We start from the raw sequence: 21,138 nt of genomic DNA, 5'->3' as shown, positions 1-21,138 counted from the left end.
GCACAGTCAACTTAGTGTATGTAAACTTCTGACCCACTGGAATTGTGATACAGTGAATTATAAGTGAAACAATCTGTCTGTCAACAAGTGTTGGAAAGATTACTTGTGTCATGCACAAAGTAGATGTTCTAACTGACTTGCCAAAAATATAGTTTGTTAACAAGACATTTGTGGGGTGGTTGAAAAATGAGTTTTAATGACTCCAACCGAAGTGTATGTAAACTTCCGACTTCAACTGCATATACTTAGTATGGACACAGTGTGCTTTACATTAGTTATCTTGTTGTTATTAGTTGTTGTTAGTTGTTATTAGTCCCATCCTTCAGCTCCATTCAATCCCTCCCATCTATCTCTTAACACCATCCATTTTGGATTTATATTTCCCATATATCTTTCAACTGTACTGTGATGTTTCACAAAAGTTCTGAACCCTTCTATTCTCATTGTTTCTACAGATTGTAAATTGAAAATAAACATTTTTGCTAAAAGTATTATTATATTATTGATCGATTGACTATGACTTTTCAGATCACCCAGTAGTGCTATCTGCAGGGTAAATATTGCAATCCTTCAGCCATTCCTGGACCTGTGTCCAAAAACAAGCTACAAATGGACAGTACCAAAACAAATGATCTAATGATTCTGTCTCTTCGTAGCAAAATCTGCAGAGCTGGTAAGATTGTATCCCCCATATAAATAACATTATATTGGTAGCAAGAATTTTGTATAATAATTTAAATTGAAAAATTCAAAGTTTTGAATCCGGTGTCGTTTTGCGTATCTTTTCATAAACACTATGCCATGGAATCGGTACGTCACAAATCTCTTCCCAACTATTTTGCAATCTATATGGGACGGCTGTCAATCCTTTGGTCCTTAAATGAAACTGGTATACTTTTTTATTTATCACAATTTTCTTTAACCAATTATGTTCTTTAATGCAGGGCCGACAGACAAGTTCCTTACTTTTTCCCCTTCCACTTTCCTCTTCCATTTTTGCGGTAATGCTGCAATTATTTGGTTGTAATTTGGGGTAGAGAAGACATTTCCATATGTTTTTGTGAGCTGCATGTGCGACATAACTCCACCAGTCCTACCGATGATATCATTTACGAAGATTATACCTTTTTTAAACATTCTGTCAAAAAATAAAGGTTTTTTGTCAATTAGTATATTTGCGTTTAACCACAATATTTGTTGCATTATTTGTTCTGTAGTTTCTGGAGGATTAAATTGAAATTGCAACCAACTTTCTATGGCTTGTTTTAGAAATAGTGATATTTGTGAGATAATTTCCTTTTCAAATAACTGAAAGTGAGAGGTTGTAATTTGAATAAAGGGAAAAAGGCCATTCTTGAACATTGGGTGAGACAATCTTACTAATTTGCTAGAGAACCAGTTCGGATTTAAGTATAACTTTTGTATGACTGAAGCTTTTAGTGATAGGTCTAATGCTTTAATATTTAAAAATTTCTGTCCTCCGAATTCATATTCATTATATAAATATCCCGTTTAATTTTGTCTGGCTTGCCGTTCCAAATAAAATTGAATATTTTTTTCTCATATAATTAAAAAAACTGTTCGCTAGGCGTAGGCAAGACAATAAGCAAATAGGTAAACTGGGATAATACTAAAGGGTTAATCAGGGTGATTTTTCCACAAATTCACAGGTATTTACCTTTCCATGGTAGCAATATCTTATCTATTTTTGCTAACTTTCTATTAAAATGTATTGGAGTGAGATCATTTATTTCCTTTGGGATATGTATTCTGAGTATATCCACATCACCATTAGACCATTTTAGTGGTAAACTACATGGTAATGTAAATTCTTTATTTTTAGTGATCCATTACGTCATTTAGTACATTTATCGTAATTTGGTTGTAATCCAGAGAGGTTAGAAAATGTATCTAGATCCTCTATGAGGCTGTGGAGGGATTGAAGTTGTGGATTTAAAAGAAAACATGAATCATCAGCGTACAATGACACCTTTGTTTTTAAGCCCTGGATTTCTAATCCCTTGATATTATTGTTGGATCTGATTTTAATAGCTAACATTTCTATGGCCATAATAAATAGATATGCCGATAGTGGACAACCTTGTTTCACTCCTCTTGACAGTTTAAAACTTTCGGAGAAATAGCCATTATTTACTATTTTACACCTAGGGTTACTATACATGATTTTAACCCATTTTATAAGAGTTTCAATACTTAATTTTTTTGAATATATATTTTTTAAAGTCCCTGTAACTATGACTGTGGCACCCATGTGGATAGACGCAAGTCAAAATTAACCTCATGGCCAGTACTTTCAATACTTTGTTGAGGCACCTTTGGCTGTGATTACAGCCCTGAGTCTTCTTGGGTGTGACACTACAAGCTTGGCACACCTATATTTGGGGAGTTTCTCCCATTCTTCTCTGCAGACCCTCTCAAGCTCTGTCAGGTTGGATGGGGAGCGTGGCTGCACAGCTATTTTCAGGTCTCTCCAGAGATGTTCGATTGGGTTCAAGTCCGGGCTCTGGCTGGGCCACTCAAGGTCCTTCAGACACTTGTCCCGAAGCCACTCCGCCGTTGTTCTGTTGGAAGGTGAACCTTCGCCCCAGTCTGAGGTCCTGAGCGCTCTGGAGCAGGTTTTCATCAAGGATCTCTCTGTACTTTGCTCCGTTCATCTTTCCCTCGATCCTGACTAGTCTCCCAGTCCCTGCCGCTGAAAAACATCCCCACAGCAAAGAGTTCAATCTTGGTTTATCAGGCCAGAGAATCTTGTTTCTCATGGTCTGAGTCCCGTAGGTGCCTTTTGGCAAGTGGGCTGTCATGTGCATTTTACTGAGGAGGGGCTTCCGTCTGGCCACTCTACCATAAAGGCCTGATTAGTGGAGTGCTGCAGAGATGGTTGTCCTTCTGGAAGGTTCTCCCATCTCCACAGAGGAACTCTGGAGCTCTGTCAGAGTGACCATCGGGTTCTTGGTCACCTCCCTGACCAAGGCCCTTCTCCCCCGATTGCTCAGTTTGACCGGGTGGCCAACTCTAGGAAGAGTCTTGGTGGTTCCAAACTTCTTCCATTTAAGAATGACGGAGGCCACTGTGTTCTTGGGGACCTTCAATGCTGCAGACCTTTTTTGGTACCCTTCCCCAGATTTGTGCCTCGAAACAATCCTGTCTCGGAGCTCTATGGACAATTTCTTCGACCTCATGGCTTGGTTTTTTGCTCTGACATGCAATGTCAACTGTTGGACCTTATATAGACAGGTGTGTGCCTTTCTAAATTATGTCCAATCAATTGAATTTACCACAGGTGGACTCTAATCAAGTTGTATAATCATTTCAAGGATGATCAATGGAAACAGGATGCACCTGAGCTCAATTTCGAGTCTCATAGCAAAGGGTCTGAATACTTATGTAAATAAGGTATTTCTGTTTTTTTGCAAACATTTCTAAAAAACTGTTTTCGCTTTGTCATTATGGGTGGGTGGGGGGATATTGTGTGTAGATTGATGAGGAAAAATGTTATTTTAATCAATTTTAGAATAAAGCTGTAACATAACAAAATGTTTAAAAAAGTTAAGGGGTCTGAATACTTTTTGAATGCACTGTATCATATCATCTCAAGGCCAGTGAAGCCAGAATCAAAATGTCTACCAAGTGCCTCAAGCTCTCCCAGGCCAGGCTGATCCATCAACAGCCAATGCAGTGACACACTACAATTGGGGGTTTGGGAAGCATCACGAGACAAGAATTGACAGGTTTGGAAAGCATCAATAGACAAGAATTGACAGGTTTATAAACTGCTATTAAACCATGAATAAACGATTTATTATTCACTAAGTATACTGTGTTCATATTGTCTTTTTCCAGACAGACATGATTTGGTATGCACCTCACACAGGCTATTGAATACACCTCAGGACTACTTCCTCCTTATAAAGTCTTTTTCCAGACAGACATGATTTGGTATGCACTACGCCCTCATCAGCATTTCACTCAGGCTTACTGGAGGAGACCTATGGGCTGAAGAAACAGGTTCATTCATTCATTCGGGCCTTACTGAGGGAGACCTATGGGCTGAAGAAACAGGTTAATTCATTCATTCGGGCCTTACTGAGGGAGACCTATGCCTGGAGCCTTAAAGGATCTTATGTAAGTCTGGAGCAGACCGTGGGAACAGCTGAAGGAGCAGGTTTATTCATTTGTCCTCAGGGTACTGTTCAACTCTGTACAGGAAAACCTTCACACTCCATAAAGACGTGTCAAAAGAGATAGAGAGCGAGTGAGAGAGAGAGAGAGAGAGAGAGAGAGCGAGAGAGAGAGAGAGAGAGAGAGAGAGAGAGAGAGAGAGAGAGTTGGCTTATGATTTGAGTTAAAGGCCCAGTGCCGTGAAAAACATGATTTTCCTGTGTTTTATATATATTTCCACACTATGGTTGGAATAATACTGTGAAATTGTGAAAATTATGATAATTTAAGAGCTGAAAAGACTTGCTGCCTGTTTTGGTGGGATGGAGTTTTGGCCTCCCCGCAGAGACCACTCCCAAACAGTCCTAGCAAAATTATTGCTCTTTGCTAAGAAGCTATTTTTGGTTTATTTTTTTACAATTTTAATTTAAAACGATCATAGTAACGTACTTAATTGAGATAAAAACGGCTGCACTGGACCTTTAAGCAAATTCTCTCTGCTATGTATGGAATGTAAGCTCCTGTGAAGTTATGAAATGGAGAGAGAGAGAGAAAGAGAGAGAGAGAGAGAGAACAAGAAAGAGAGAGAAGAGAGAGAGAGAGAGAGAGAGAGAGAGAGAGAGAGAGAGGGAGAGAGGGAGAGAGAGAGAGAGAGAGAGGGGTAGAATGCAATGGGCCTAGAGTACTAACAAAGTCTAGATAACAATGTGACCGATGTGCTGAATCTCAGCCATAAAGATAAATGCTAGTAGATTTTTATGTTATGTCAATAAATATTTAATCAGCTAAATTAACTTCATGTTGAACTTTGACACATCTCAAATCTTGCCAGCTTTGACTTTCACCTCCTTTCTTGTAATCAGGGAAGAACAGAATCAACTTCTTTGTTGTTGTTACAGAAAGAGAGAGGGAGGGATGTCTTTAAACATACTTCAGCAGGGTTTTTTTTACCCCACCTTTCCCTCCCGAGCCAAGAAGCCCTACCAAAAGGTCAAGAACGGGGGTGATCCGACAGGGCAGCCTCCTCAGCCAATGGAGAGCGTGTATTGGGTGTCAGTGCTGCTAGTGGCACATGAGGAGGGCTGTTGATAATATGAAGTTCTAGTCCGTCTGGAGAGTTGACTGTGTGCTGTGGGTTTCCTCTCTGCTCCACCACCATTTTAGTCATTTAGCAGACGCTCTAATCCAGAGCGATTTACAGGAGCAATTACGGTTAAGTGCCTTGCTCAAGGGCACATCGACAGATTTTTTCACCTAGTCGGCTCAGGGGATTAGAACCAGCGACCTTTCGGTTACTGGCACAACGCTCTTAACCACTGAGCTACCTGCCGCTCCCTGACTACCTTCCTGTATTGTACTGTACTATTGCTACGCTAAAGCTGACATCTCTGTTCCTGGTTCAGGTTCCTGAGCTGTCTGACTGATTTAATGAAGCGCTCACTTCTCAACTGAACAGAGGACAGTTTTAAAGAAGGATATAAAGCATTTGGAAGAAGGATTTAAAACACTTGGAAGGTAAGCATCCTGTGGTCCTGTGTGGCTCAGTTGGTAAAGCATGGCACTTGCAATGCCAGGGTTGTGGGTTCAATTCCCATGGGGGACCAGTATGCACAAATATGAAAATGTATGCAGTTGCTCTGGATAAGAGCGTCTGCTAAAATGTATTATTAAAAAGAAAATCCTGTAGCATGCCTTCAAGCAGTCTAACCAAGTGTTTGTTTTTTTTAATGTTTTTTTTTTGGTGGGGGGGGGTTAGATCAGCTTTAATATTGCAGATAGATTGTAACTATGTAATTGTCTACATCACTTCCAATCCCCCATATGTTTTTTTCCCCATAAATATAAATATATATATATATATATATATATATATATATATATATATATATATATATATATATATATATATATATATACATATACATACATATATATATACATATACATACATACACATACATATACACATACACACATATATATATATATATACATATCCTTTTTTAAAATATATTTCCTTTTATTACTTTTCAACCCCACCACCCCTTCCCTAATTGGAGTAAACTAGTGAACAACAACGCTTAGGCCTAACCAAGTGTTGGTTTATAGGGTCCTGATTGTTGCACCTTGACTTGTTAGCGTGTTTTTAGACTGAGGGAGCACCCAGGTAAGGTGTAACACTACTCTGGGTTACCAAGTATTCCTGGTTCCAGATCTGTTTGTGTTGGTCGTTGTCAGAGCAAACAGAACTGGGACCAGGCCAGAAGAAGAGTCCTGCCTTCTATCCACTCAGTGTTAACCAGGAGAGACGGGTTAATATGGTGGGTGAGAGGGGTCAGGGGTCACTATGGTGGGTAATAAGAGAGAGGTCAGGGGTGACTATGGTGGGTGAGAGAGGTCAGGGGTCACTATGGTGGGTGAGAGAGGTCAGGGGTCACTATGGTGGGTAAGAGAGAGAGATCAGGGGTCACTATGGTGGGTAAGAGAGAGAGGGGTCAGGGGTCACTATGGTGGGTTAGAGAGAGAGGGAGGTCAGGGGTCACTATGGTGGGTAAGAGAGAGGGAGGTCAGGGGTCACTATGGTGGGTAAGAGAGAGAGGGGTCAGGGGTCACTATGGTGGGTAAGAGAGAGAGGGGTCAGGGGTCACTATGGTGGGTTAGAGAGGGAGGTCAGGGGTCACTGTGGTGGGTTAGAGAGGGAGGTCAGGGGTCACTATGGTGGGTTAGAGAGGGAGGTCAGGGGTCACTATGGTGGGTAAGAGAGAGAGGGGTCAGGGGTCACTATGGTGGGTTAGAGAGGGAGGTCAGGGGTCACTGTGGTGGGTTAGAGAGGGAGGTCAGGGGTCACTGTGGTGGGTTAGAGAGGGAGGTCAGGGGTCACTATGGTGGGTTAGAGAGGGAGGTCAGGGGTCACTATGGTGGGTAAGAGAGAGGGGTCAGGGGTCACTATGGTGGGTTAGAGAGGGAGGTCAGGGGTCACTGTGGTGGGTTAGAGAGGGAGGTCAGGGGTCACTGTGGTGGGTTAGAGAGGGAGGTCAGGGGTCACTGTTGTGGGTAAGAGAGAGAGGGGTCAGGGGTCACTGTTGTGGGTAAGAGAGAAGGCCTGGAGGGTCTGGTGGACCAGCCCCAAGAAAGCAACACCAGGAGACCTGTAATAAACAGTTATGACAAGCTGGTTCTGAATTAGCAGTTTAGTAGTAGAGGGTCAGCAGCATGTCATTTACTAGAAGCTCAGACAAAATCCATATTCTAGGACAAAAACAGAAACATGTCACATGATCTCAAAATCAGAAACAGCACAGCTGGGATTAAAAGTCTAAAGTCATCAAACAGGATCCGAAAAAAACACGACATGGGAGAAAAGGAGGGTAGAGAGAGTTTAAGGGGCTTTGTGTGTGCAATGTTGTGAGAATGTTTTGTGTGGCAACAGGGCCCATGTGGGGGGGGTTGGGGGGGGTGTTGGGGGCTAGCGAGGGGGTCTTTCAGCAGAATCACTCTGGACCTAGTTTCAGAAAGCCTCAGCTCTATTGCAAGCAGAAGTAGGTCAAAGAAAGTGGGTGACTGGGTTTCAGAATGTGTCCTCAGTGTAGGCAGGAAGTGGGCGGGCTGTCTGCCGTGTGTGACCTTTCCCCTACATATCCTGAAAACATTGGCTTATACAAGTGTAACGTCTCGGTCACTCTGTCTCTGTGTGGGTTTGGGTTACACAACCCAGAGAGACTCTATGGTTTACACAACCCGGAGGGACTCTATGGGTTACACAACCCGGAGAGACTCTATGGGTTACACAACCCAGAGAGACTCAATGGGTTACACAACCCGGAGGGACTCTATGGGTTACACAACCCGGAGGGACTCTATGGGTTACACAACCCAGAGAGACTCTATGGGTTACACAACCCGGAGGGACTCTATGGGTTACACAACCCGGAGAGACTCTATGGGTTACACAACCCAGAGAGACTCAATGGGTTACACAACCCGGAGGGACTCTATGGGTTACACAACCCGGAGGGACTCTATGGGTTACACAACCCGGAGAGACTCTATGGGTTACACAACCCAGAGAGACTCAATGGGTTACACAACCCGGAGGGACTCTATGGGTTACACAACCCGGAGGGACTCTATGGGTTACACAACCCGGAGGGACTCTATGGGTTACACAACCCAGAGAGACTCTATGGGTTACACAACCCAGAGAGACTCTATGGGTTACACAACCTAGATGGACTCTATGGGTTACACAACCCGGAGGGACTCTATGGGTTACACAACCCGGAGGGACTCTATGGGTTACACAACCCAGAGAGACTCAATGGGTTACACAACCTAGATGGACTCTATGGGTTACACAACCCAGAGAGACTCTATGGGTTACACAACCTAGATGGACTCTATGGGTTACATAACCCAGAGAGACTATATGGGTTACACAACCCAGATGGACTCTATGGGTTACACAACCTAGATGGACTCTATGGGTTACACAACCCAGAGAGACTCAATGGGTTACACAACCTAGATGGACTCTATGGGTTACACAACCCAGAGAGACTCTATGGGTTACACAACCTAGATGGACTCTATGGGTTACACAACCCAGAGAGACTCAATGGGTTACACAACCTAGATGGACTCTATGGGTTACACAACCCAGAGAGACTCTATGGGTTACACAACCTAGATGGACTCTATGGGTTACACAACCTAGATGGACTCTATGGGTTACACAACCTGGAGGGACTCTATGGGTTACACAACCTGGAGGGACTCTATGGGTTACACAACCCAGATGGACTCTATGGGTTACACAACCTGGAGGGACTCTATGGGTTACACAACCTGGAGGGACTCTATGGGTTACACAACCTGGAGGGACTCTTTGGGTTACATAACTCTATGATATTGAGGGGTGAAGAAGCTGTATGTAACAGCGATGCAATGAGAACCACTTTGAGTGAGAGAGAGGGGAGATTAATCAAATGAAAGTACCAGAGGCCTGCGGGTGTCACTATGTCTCTGACCCAAATGCTGGTTCAGGTTTAGTTAATTTTTTAATTAAAAATAACAATAAATTGGGGTCGGTTCGAGGTGCGGAGGAGGATTATTTAAGATACTGTTTGAAAGAGGTAGGGTTTCAGGTGTTTTCGGGAAGAGGGTCTGGGACTCCTATGTTCTAGTTTCAGGGGGAAACTGTTCCACCATTGGGGTCAGAGAAGAGCTTGGACTGGGCTGAGTGGGAGTTGCCCTCCCATAGAGGTGGGAGGGCCAAGAGACGTGAGGTGGCGGAGTGGAGTGCTCGGGTTGGGGTGTAGGGTTTGAGCATAGCCTTACGGTAGGGAGGGGCGGTTCCTCTTGCTGTTCCATAGGTAGGTACCATGGTCTTGTAGTGGATGCGAGTTTCGACTGGAAGCCAGTGGAGTGTGCGGAGGAGCGGGGTGACATGAGAGAACTTGGGAAGGTTGAAAACCAGTCGGGCTGCAGCATTCTGGATAAGTTGCAGGGGTTTGATGGCACAAGCAGGGAGCCCAGCCAACAGCGAGTTGCAGTAGTCCAGACGGGAGAGGACAAGTGCCTGGATTAGGACCTGCACCGCCTCCTGTGTGAGGTAGGGTCGTACTCTACGGACGTTGTTGAGCATGAACCTGCAGGAGCGAGTCACTGCTTTGATGTTTGCAGAGAACGACAGGATGTTGTCCAGGGTCACGCCAAGGTTCTTTGCACTCTGGGAGGGCAACACTGTGGAGTTGCCAACCCGTGATTGGAGATGTCTTTGCGCGGGCAGGCCTTCCCCGGGAGGAAGAGCAGCTCCGTCTTGTCGAGGTTGGGCTTGAGGTGGTGGGCTGACATCCAAGTTGAGATATCTTCCAGGCACGCAGAGATGCATGTCACCACCTGGATGTCAGAAAGGGGGAAGGAGAAAAGTAGTTAAGTGTCATCCGCATAGCAATGATAGGAGAGACCATGTGAGGATATGATGGAGCCGAGTGACTTGGTGTATAGAGAGAAGAGGAGAGAGCCTAGAACTGAGCCCTGGGGGACACCAGTAGTGAGAGGACGTGGTGCAGACACAGATCCTCTCCACGTCAACTGGTAGGAGTGGCCTGCCAGGTAGGATGCAATCCAAAAGTGTGCAGAGCCTGAGACGCCCAACCCTGAGAAGGTGGAGAGGAGGATCTGATGGTTCACGGATTTGAAGATACTAGATCTAGGAGGATGAGAACAGAGGAGAGAGAGTCAGCTTTGGTAGTGCGGAGAGCCTCCATGACACAGAGAAGAGCAGTCAAGGTTGAGTGACCCGTCTTGAAGCCTGACTGTTTAGGGTCAAGAAGATCGTTCTGAGAGAGATAACGAGAAAGTTGATCAGAGACAGCATGCTCAAGTGTTTTGGAAAGAAAATAAAGAAGGGATACAAGTCTGTCGTTTTTGACATCAGATGAGTCGAGTGTTGGTTACTTGAGGAGGGGAGCGACTCAGGCCATTTTGAAGTCAGAGTTGATGAGGGAAGTGAGGAATTTGAGAAGGTCTTCAGAGATGATCTGGAAAAGGGAGGAGGGGATGGGGTCAAGCGGGTAGAATGTCGGGCGGCCAGACCTCACTAGTCGCATGATTTCATCTGGAGAGAGAGGGGTGAAAGAGGTCATGGCGTAGGGTAGTTCTATGTGAGTGAGACCAATGGACTCAATAGGCTGAGTGAATGAGGAGCGGATGTCATCAACCTTCTTTTCAAAGTGGTTGACACAGTCATCCGCAGAGATGGAGAAGGTGGAGGATTAAGGAGGGAAGAGAAGATGGAAAATAGTTTCCTAGGGTTATCTTGAAATTTAGAGTGGCAGCAAGGGGCTTTAGCAGCAGATACAGAGGAAGAGAAGGTAGAGAGGAGGGAGGGAAAGGATGATAGGTCCTCCGGAAGTTTAGTTTTCCTCCATTTTCGCTCAGCTGCCCGCAGCCCTGTTCTGTCACTCAGCTGCCCGCAGCCCTGTTTTGTCACTCAGCTGCCCGCAGCCCTGTTCTGTCACTCAGCTGCCCGCAGCCCTGTTCTGTCACTCAGCTGCCTGCAGCCCTGTTCTGTCACTCAGCTGCCCGCAGCCCTGTTCTGTCACTCAGCTGCCCGCAGCCCTGTTCTGTCGCTCAGCTGCCCGCAGCCCTGTTCTGTCACTCAGCTGCCCGCAGCCCTGTTCTGTCACTCAGCTGCCCGCAGCCCTGTTCTGTCACTCAGCTGCCCGCAGCCCTGTTCTGTCACTCAGCTGCCCGCAGCCCTGTTCTGTAAACTCGAAATGAGCAGGAGGGGAGGGCCAAGCCGGCCGGGAGGAAAGGGGACAGTGCGAGTCATAGGATGCGGAAAAGGAGGAGAGTAGGGTCGAAGAGGCAGAATCAGGAGACAGGAGGGAGAAGGATTTAGCAGAAGGGAGAGATGATTAGGATAGATGAGGAGAGAGTAGTGGGAGAAAGAGAGAGCAAAGATTGCCACGGCGCATGACCATCTGGGTAGGGGTTGAGTGGATAGGGTTGGAGGAAAGGGAGACAGAAAACAACGTAGTAAAGATGAGGTCAAGTGTATTGGGAAAGAGTGAGGTCAAAAGAGGCAAGGAGGGGAAAGAGAGAGTTGGAGAGAAATTAATCGAAGGCATACGTCAGGAGGTTGAAGTCGCCCAGTACAAAGAGCGGTGAGACATCGTCAGGAAATTAGCTTATCAAGGTGTCAAGCTCATTGAGGAACTCTCCAACGGCACCTGGTGGGCGATAGATGACAATAATGTTAAGCTTGAGTGGACAAGTGAGAGAGGGAGAAAATGAATAACTCCGCAGAACAACTTGGCAGAACCGTCTTTGTTTTCGGCGACGATCTTAGTTTTGTACCTGCATTTTATTTCAATTTAATTTTAATACAACATTGCCACAACTTGTGCAGGCCAGACACTTTTGAGCAACAGGAAGAAGTCTTTGCCAGGTAGTGCCTGTTTATCCGAGCATCGGACAGAAAACTAATATTTTGAACGGCCCCCATGAGGATACACAGAACCACTGTTATCTAGAGTAAACCATGTTCAGCTTTTTTTTTAGCAGGAGGGCAGCTGGCTGATTCTAGATTTGGTTGACTCCAGACTTTAGGAGACATTGTGTCATTTTTACACAACCAGCATCAACAACATACCCAAGACAGAAAAACTCTAGACCTGCTACATTTCTATTACATTTGACCTTCAAGCTTTCAACCACTAACACTGACAGTAAATTCCTCCTACAGTACATGATTTTCTTCATTATATGAAAATGGCTTTATTGGGGTGGCACGTTCAATGGAACACTGTGACACGTTTCAGCGTATCAAGCCTTTGTCAGGGAGAATAATCACAACGTTCAATGGAACACTGTGACACGTTTCAGCGTATCACGCCTCTGTCAGGGAGAATAAACACAACGTTCAATGGAACACTGTGACACGTTTCAGCGTATCACGCCTCTGTCAGGGAGAATAAACACAACGTTCAATGGAACACTGTGACACGTTTCAGCGTATCAAGCCTCTGTCAGGGAGAATAAACACAACGTTCAATGGAACACTGTGACACGTTTCAGCGTATCAAGCCTTTGTCAGGGAGAATAAACACAATGTTCTCTTTCATTATCACAAAGACCTTGCATGAGTCAAGTGAGTTATGCAACAAGTCGAGGATACAGACTATTTTATTAGTGTGTCATGTCAAACTTCATTTAATTTCAGTGGAGCGATTAGTATCACTGAGACAACAATCTGTTCGTACACTTGACAGATTTACACTTGATTTCCTCAGTGACTAAAGGAGTATATTTACTAGGAACTGGGACAGACACACAATTCAAGTCTATGTACAGTTCATTCGGAAAGTATTCAGACCCCCTGACTTTTTCCACATTTTGTTATGTTACAGCCTTATTCTAAAATTGATCAAATTGTTTTTCCCCTCATCAATCTACACACAATACCCCATAATGTCAAAGCAAAAACAGGGTTTTAGAAATGTTTGCAGATAAAAAATAAAAACAAAACTGAAATATCACATTACATAAGTATTCAGATCCTTTACTCAGTACTTTCTTGAAGCACCTTTGGCAGCGATTACAGCCTTGAGTCTTCTTGGGTATGACGCTACAAGCTTGGCACACCTGTATTTGGGGAGTTTCTCCCATTCTTCTCTGCAGATCCTCTCAAGCTCTGTCAGGTTGAATGGGGAGCGTTGCTGCACAGCTATTTTCAGGTCTCTCCAGAGATGTTCGATTGGGTTCAAGTCCGGGCTCTGGCTGGGTCACTCAAGGACATTCAAAGACTTGTCCCGAAGCCACTCCTGCGTTGTATTGGCTTTGTGATTAGGGTCGTTGTCCTGTTGGAAGGTCAACCTTCGCCCCAGTCTGAGGTCCTGAGCGCTCTGGAGCAGGTGTTCATCAAGGATCTCTCTGTACTTTGCTCCGTTCATCTTTCCCTCGATCCTGACAAGTCTTCCAGTCCCTGCCGCTGAAAAACATTCCACAGCATGATGCTGCCACCACCATGCTTCACCGTAGGGATGGTGCCAGGTTTCCTCCAGACGCGATTCTTGGCATTCAGGCCAAAGAGTTCAATCTTGGTTTCATCAGACCAGAGAATCTTGTTTCTCATGGTCTGAGAGTCCTTTAGGTGCCTTTTGGCAAACTCCAAGTGGGCTGTCATGTACCTTTTACTGAGGAGTGGCTTCCGTCTGGCCACTCTACCATAAAGGCCTGATTGGTGGAGTGCTACAGAGATGGTTGTCCTTCAGGAAGGTTCTCCCATCTCCACAGAGGAACTCTGGAGCTCTATCATAGTGACCATCAGGTTCTTGGTCACCGCCATGACCAAGGCCCTTCTCCCCTGATTTCTCAGTTTGGCCGGATGGCCAGCTCTAGGAAGAGTCTTGGTGGTTCCAAACGTCTTCCATTTAAGAAAGATGGCGCCGGAGAAGATGGCTGCCGTTTTACAGCCCTCTAACCTGTTGCACTATTGTGTGTGTTTTTTCGCGTTATTTGTAATTTATTCTGCACATAATGTTTCTGCCACCGTCTCTTATGACCAAAAAGAGCTTCTGGATATCAGGACAGCGATTACTCACCTCGTACTGGACGAAGATTTCTACAGACACCCGACAAGGCCCAAATCCCCGTCATTCGCATGAGGAAGAGACGGAGATATCGTGGACGTAGGTCGTGGTGCCTTGTAAGGATCCGACGGCGAGCGAGTAAACTGCCTCTTCCAACAAACAATAACAAGATAACTAATAATGTAGGCACGCTGTGTCCATAATAAGTGTATGGGTTGTAAGTTGGGAGCTTTTGTGAAGGAGCACAGTTAGAAAGATATGGCATATAGAAGCAAACCGGATGGACATCATGAAAATGATCGGAGAGGTTGAGAGTAGAAGAAGTTCAGGAAAAAGAACAAACAAAATGTAATTACTGTAAAATTGACTGTGTCCATAAAATGTAGATAGTGGGTATGGGCTGGAAGTAGAGGCCTAGGCGTTGTTGTTCACTAGTTTACTCCAAGTGGGGAAAGGGTGGCGGGGTTGGAAAGTAATAAAGGGGAATATATATATATTTTTAAAGGATATGTATGTGTATGTGTGTACAGTGAGGGAAAAAAGTATTTGATCCCCTGCTGATTTTGTACGTTTGCCCACTGACAAAGAAATGATCAGTCTATAAGTTTAATGGTAGGTTTATTTGAACAGTGAGACACAGAATAACAACAAACAAATCCAGAAAAACGCATGTCAAAAATTTTATAAATTGATTTGCATTTTAATGAGGGAAAAAAGTATTTGACCCCCTCTCAATCAGAAAGATTTCTGGCTCCCATGTGTCTTTTATACAGGTAATGAGCTGAGATTAGGAGCACACTCTTAAAGGGAGTGCTCCTAACCTCAGCTTGTTACCTGTATAAAAGACATCTGTCCACAGAGCAATCAATCAATCAGATTCCAAACTCTCCACCATGGCCAAGACCAAAGAGCTCTCCAAGGATGTCAGGGACAAGATTGTAGACCTACACAAGGCTGGAATGGGCTACAAGACCATCGCCAAGCAGCTTGGTGAGAAGGTGACAACAGTTGGTGCGATTATTCGCAAATGGAAGAAACACAAAATAAATGTCAATCTCCCTCGGCCTGGGGCTCCATGCAAGATCTCACCTCGTGGAGTTGCAATGATCATGAGAACGGTGAGGAATCAGCCCAGAAGTACACGGGAGGATCTTGTCAATGATCTCAAGGCAGCTGGGACCATAGTCACCAAGAAAACAATTGGTAACACACTACGCCGTGAAGGACTGAAATCCTGCAGCGCCCGCAAGGTCCCACTGCTCAAGAAAGCACATATACATGCCCGTCTGAAGTTTGCCAATGAACATCTGAATGATGAGGACAACTGGGTGAAAGTGTTGTGGTCAGATGAGACCAAAATCAGGCTCTTTGGCATCAACTCAACTCGCTTTGTATGGAGGAGGAATGCTGCCTATGACCCTAAGAACACCATCCCCACCGTCAAACATGGAGGTGTCCACGTCTAATCAGCCTGATCACCACTCTCTCTCTCTCTCTCTCTCTCTCTCTCTCTCTTTTCAGGTAATTGAAGCGTCGACTGGCCGACCAGCCGACCAGAAGCACCATGACTAATACTTATCCAGTCCCATCCATTCAGCCTCGGTCTATAGTACATCCTTATCCCATCCATTCAGCCTCGTTCTATAGTACATCCTAATCCCATCCATCCAGCCTCGGTCTATAGTACATCCTAATCCCATCCATCCAGCCTCGGTCTATAGTACATCCTAATCCCATCCATCCAGCCTCGGTCTATAGTACATCCTAATCCCATCCATCCAGCCTCGTTCTATAGTACATCCTAATCCCATCCATCCAGCCTCGGTCTATAGTACATCCTAATCCTATCCATCCAGCCTCTATCTATAATACATCCTAATCCCATCGATTCAGACTCGGTCTATAGTACATCCTAATCCCATCGATTCAGCCTCGGTCTATAGTACATCCTAATCCCATCCATTCAGGCTCGGTATATAGTACAACCTAATCCCATCCATCCAGCCTCGGTATATAGTACATCCTAATCCCATCCATCCAGCCTCGGTCTACAGTACATCCTAATCCCATCCATCCAGCCTCGGTCTATAGTACATCCTAATCCCATCCATCCAGCCTCGGTCTATAGTACATCCTAATCCCATCCATCCAGCCTCGGTCTATAGTACATCCTAATCCGATTCATCCAGCCTCGGTCTATAGTACATTGTATTGTACCTGTTGTATTCGGCACATGTGGCAAATAACATTTGATTTGATTTGATGGAGGCCACTGTGTTCTTGGGGACCTTCAATGCTGCAGAAATGTTTTGGTACCCTTCCCCAGATCTGTGCCTCGACACAATCCTGTCTCGGAGCTCTACGGACAATTCCTTTGACCTCATGGCTTGGTTTTTGCTCTGACATGCACTGTCAACTCTGGGACCTTTATATAGACAGGTGTGAGCTTTTCCAAATCATGTCCAATCAATAGAATTTACCACAGGTGGACTCCAATCAAGTTGGAAACAGGATGCACCTGAGCTCAATTTCGAGTCTCATAGCAAAGGGTCTGAATACTTATGTAAATAAGGGGTATTGTGTGTAGATTGATGAGGGAAAAAAATGAATTTAATCTATTTTAGAATAAGGCTGTAATGTAACTAAATGTGGGAAAAGGGAAGGGGTCTGAATACTTTCTGAATGCACTGTATGTGTATCAGTATCATAACATTAATAGGACCCACAGTATTCTCACCATCATCATCATCGGTTGTTTGGCCGTACTGCATCTCAGTGTTGTGACCGTCAACTTGGAGAAGAGCATCTGAAAAAGGACTGAAACGTCCTGAAAAGGAAATAGCTCAAAATAGCAGCAGAGGTTGCTGTGTCATAGGTTAAACAAACTGTTCCAGAGTTCAGGCTGATTAGAGACATGATTCTCTGTTTGTCCACGTCTAATCAGCCTGATCACCTCTCTCTCTCTCTCTCTCTCTCTCTCTCTCTCTCTCTCTCTCTCTCTCTCTCTCTCTCTCTCTCGTTCTCTCTCTCTATACCTCTCTCTCTCTCTCTCCCTCTCTCCCTCTATCCCTCTCTCTGTCTCTCTGTCTCTCTGTCTCTCTCTCTCTCTGTCTCTCTCTCTCTCTCTCTCTCTCTCTGTCTCTCTCTCTCTCCCTCTCTCTATACCTCTCTCTCTCTCTCCCTCTCTCTGTCTCTCTCTCTCTCTCTCTCTCTCTCTCTCTCTCTCTCTCTCTCTCTCTCTCTCTCTCTCTCTCTCTCTCTCTCTCTCTGTCTGTCTGTCTGTCTCTCTCTGTCTCTCTCTCTCTCTCTCTCTCTCTCTCTCTCTCCAGGTAATTGAAGCGTCGACTGGCCGACCAGCCGACCAGAAGCACCATGACTAGTGTTAACTCCCCCGCCTGCCTCCTGGCTCGCAACCAGTTCTATAGAAGTATGGAGAAACTCTATTTTTAAACCTTGACTTTGTAACTTTGTCTCGTCCATAAGCAAATATTGTACTTGGATGGACCACTGGTTTGGCGTCTGTGTGTGTGTGTGATAGATGATGTGAAAAGTGACAGCTGGACACGTGTTGACTTCATGGTGAATTACTGTCAACCTCTGCACTTTTGAACCATAATGCCAAATACTTAGAAAAGGGTGTTCTTTTATATATCCTGTTTTTGTTGGTTTTTTGGCTGAACGGTAACCTCACTTTGGGACCATGGTGTCAACACCTGGTCAAAAGAATACAGGACTCATTTTTATTGACTGTAGTCTGGTTCATCTCCTATCTATTTAAACAGTAACCTTCTGAAGATTAACTTCAAAAACTAAAGAAGTTTCAGAGTTGGAGATGATCTCAACCTTTTTTAACCAGGTTGTCCCATTGACGTCAAAATACCTCCTTAGCTCACGTAAAAAAAACAAAGAAGACAAGAAATCATTTGATGATGTAAACAACATTCAAATTCACCCCAAGTATTAACATCCAGCCTCGGTCTACAGTACATCCTAATCCCATCTATCCAGCCTCGGTCTACAGTACATCCTAACCCCATTCATCCAGCCTCGGTCTATAGTACATCCTAATCCCATCCATTCAGCCTCGGTCTACAGTACATCCTAATCCCATCCATTCAGCCTCGGTCTATAGAACATCCTAATCCCATCCATCCAGCCTCGGTCTACAGTAAATCCTAATCCCATCCATCCAGCCTCGGTCTACAGTACATCCTAATCCCATCAATCCAGCCTTGGTCTACAGTACATCCTAATCCCATCCATCCAGCCTCGGTCTACAGTACATCCTAATCCCATTCATTCAGCCTCGGTGTATAGTACATCTTAATCCCATCCATTCAGCCTCGGTCTACAGTACATCTTAATCCCATCCATTCAGCCTCGGTCTGAAGTTAATGAACCATGAAACACTGCAGCTTAGAGGACACATGGAATAACATCCTTAACAGGCTTTGGACGGAATAAAAATCTGGCACGGGTTTTGCCTTAAATCAAATCATAGAAGCACAGAAACATATTGGTGTGTATGAGGCTGGAATCTGTGCTATGAGCCAAACACATTTACATATTACTCATTTAGCAGACGCTCTTATCCAGAGCGACTTACAGGAGCAATTAGGCACGCCAGCCTGAAAGGATTTACTATAGATTTCAATCAGCCACGGCAGTCTCAATCGGCTGAGAACAAGGCTGGTTTAGTGACAGACCCTCCTTAACTTTGGCACCCAAGAATGTCCCTGAAGTGCTGCATGTGAGTTTATTTAAAATGTGATAAATGACCTGTTTTATTTCTCTCCTCTCTCCATAGACACCAGAAGCCCTACAGAAAGTACAAGACCTACTACAGTCTACAGCCTCTCTGATTGGTCGACGCTAGCACCCAAACAAAGACAAGTAACGGTCTGGGTGACCATGTCAACACAACCAGGTGACTGAACCGGCCTGATCTCCATACTGCTCCTTTAATGACGACGATCTTGGGTTTTATTTGATCAAAATGAATGAGATTAACGTCACAGTGGTTCGACCGGGCTGGTACTGTCCTGTACAGAGTATTGGCACCTCAAATGTTCTACTGCTTGAGTACCGGCACCGTCTTGTAGACTATTTGCTCTATAATTTGAACCCCAGTACTGTAACATTAAAATTAGTAACTGGAACTTTTAACGTTCCACTTCAAGCACTGACATCACTCAAAATGTAATGCAACCTACGGTGACACTTTACTTAGACCCTACAGGTACGATTATAATGCATCCTTCTTTAACCTTCCTCCCCACCCCTTCATATCCTCTCCAGGATTCCCAGGAGCAGGGGGGATATCTAGAGGACGGCGGGTCAGTGTGGTTTTGGGGAGCTCCACACCCCGTACAGCCCCCGTCAAGAGCCCCCAACCCAGCCAACAGAGCTGTCCAGTAGAGACACACCATCACCAATCAACAGATTGAAACACACAGAGGGAAAGACTCTGGGAAAGACCCAGCCCAATTAGAGACACATCACCACAGAGAGGGAAAGACTCTGGGAAAGACCCAGCCCAAGTAGAGACACACCACCACAGAGGGAAAGACTCTGGGAAAGACCCAGCCCAAGTAGAGACACACCACCACAGAGGGAAAGACTCCAAGAGGAAGATGAGCGAGAAAGACATCTTCCTCTCTGTCTGTCCTCTCAGCACAGAAATATGGACTTGATCAAGCCAGTCAATGTTGGACATGTTTTCCATATTGCTCTGCTCTCTACCCTGACTCCTGCTCCCTGACTCCTGTTTTTGGAGGCAGAAGGAAGGGTGAGAAAAATAAGCAATTTCTGCAAGCGCTCTCTAAAACAGACTATATTATTCAATCCCACCACATACAGCCTGCTAAATGGCATATTATTATTATTATTATACAGCCCAGTAAAGTCCCTTCGCCTCCTCCGCTCTTTAGTTTTTTATTTTATTTAACCTTTATTTAACTAAGCAAGTCAGTTGACGGCCTACCAAAAGTCAAAAAGGCCTCCTGCGGGGACCCCTCTCCCTCCACCCCTCTTTCTTTTTTAATTTCCTCCTCCCTTCTTTTCATAACTTGGCCACATCCTGTCCTCTCCGCAGTACAACTGAAGGAACGAGATGTTCCATTTTCCTGGCTGGTTGCCAGGCAGCAATATGGGAACATTCTTTTACACATGAGTTGAATATAAAAGATCAGATCATCCAACCCTTCTATAGCAAGAACCTACTGACAAGACTCAAATAAGATCTGATTGCAGATCAGATTAACCAATTTCCTATAGCAGGAATCTGTTGAGATGATTCAGATTTGTTTCTTGAAACACGCCCAAAGGTTGGTGGCATTTGCTTTTGGTGCAGCATGTTAGTTGAATAAGATCTGCTTGTACAATGCAGATCCTCAAACCCCTCTTAGCAGACACCTGTTGCTGGGTGCAGAGCTAGAGAGACAGACAGGCAGCAGAAACCTGTTGCTGGGTGCAGAGCTAGAGAGACAGACAGCAGAAACCTGTTGCTGGGTGCAGAGCTAGAGAGACAGACAGCAGACACCTGTTGCTGGGTGCAGAGCTAGAGAGACAGACAGGCAGCAGAAACCTGTTGCTGGGTGCAGAGCTAGAGAGACAGACAGCAGACACCTGTTGCTGGGTGCAGAGCTAGAGAGACAGACAGGCAGCAGAAACCTGTTGCTGGGTGCAGAGCTAGAGAGACAGACAGCAGAAACCTGTTGCTGGGTGCAGAGCTAGAGAGACAGACAGCAGAAACCTGTTGCTGGGTGCAGAGCTAGAGAGACAGACAGGCAGCAGAAACCTGTTGCTGGGTGCAGAGCTAGAGAGACAGACAGCAGAAACCTGTTGCTGGGTGCAGAGCTAG

The 21,138-nt window shown here is 45.0% G+C and overlaps 1 long non-coding RNA gene across 1 annotated transcript; it reads left to right on the top strand.

Moving 5' to 3' along the window:
* The first annotated feature begins 5,425 nt into the window (after positions 1 to 5,425).
* On the top strand, positions 5,426 to 20,161 carry LOC121537748. Its single transcript, XR_005995125.2, has 4 exons — positions 5,426 to 5,694; positions 17,606 to 17,703; positions 19,084 to 19,203; positions 19,575 to 20,161. It is a non-coding gene; the product is annotated as an uncharacterized LOC121537748 (long non-coding RNA).
* Positions 20,162 to 21,138: the final 977 nt, after the last annotated feature.

This window comes from Coregonus clupeaformis, chromosome 24 (assembly GCF_020615455.1).
Source record: "Coregonus clupeaformis isolate EN_2021a chromosome 24, ASM2061545v1, whole genome shotgun sequence".
Classification (NCBI taxonomy): Eukaryota; Metazoa; Chordata; class Actinopteri; order Salmoniformes; family Salmonidae; genus Coregonus; species Coregonus clupeaformis.
Note: the sequence above shows the minus strand (reverse complement) of the source record. Positions and strands in the feature narration are given on the sequence as shown.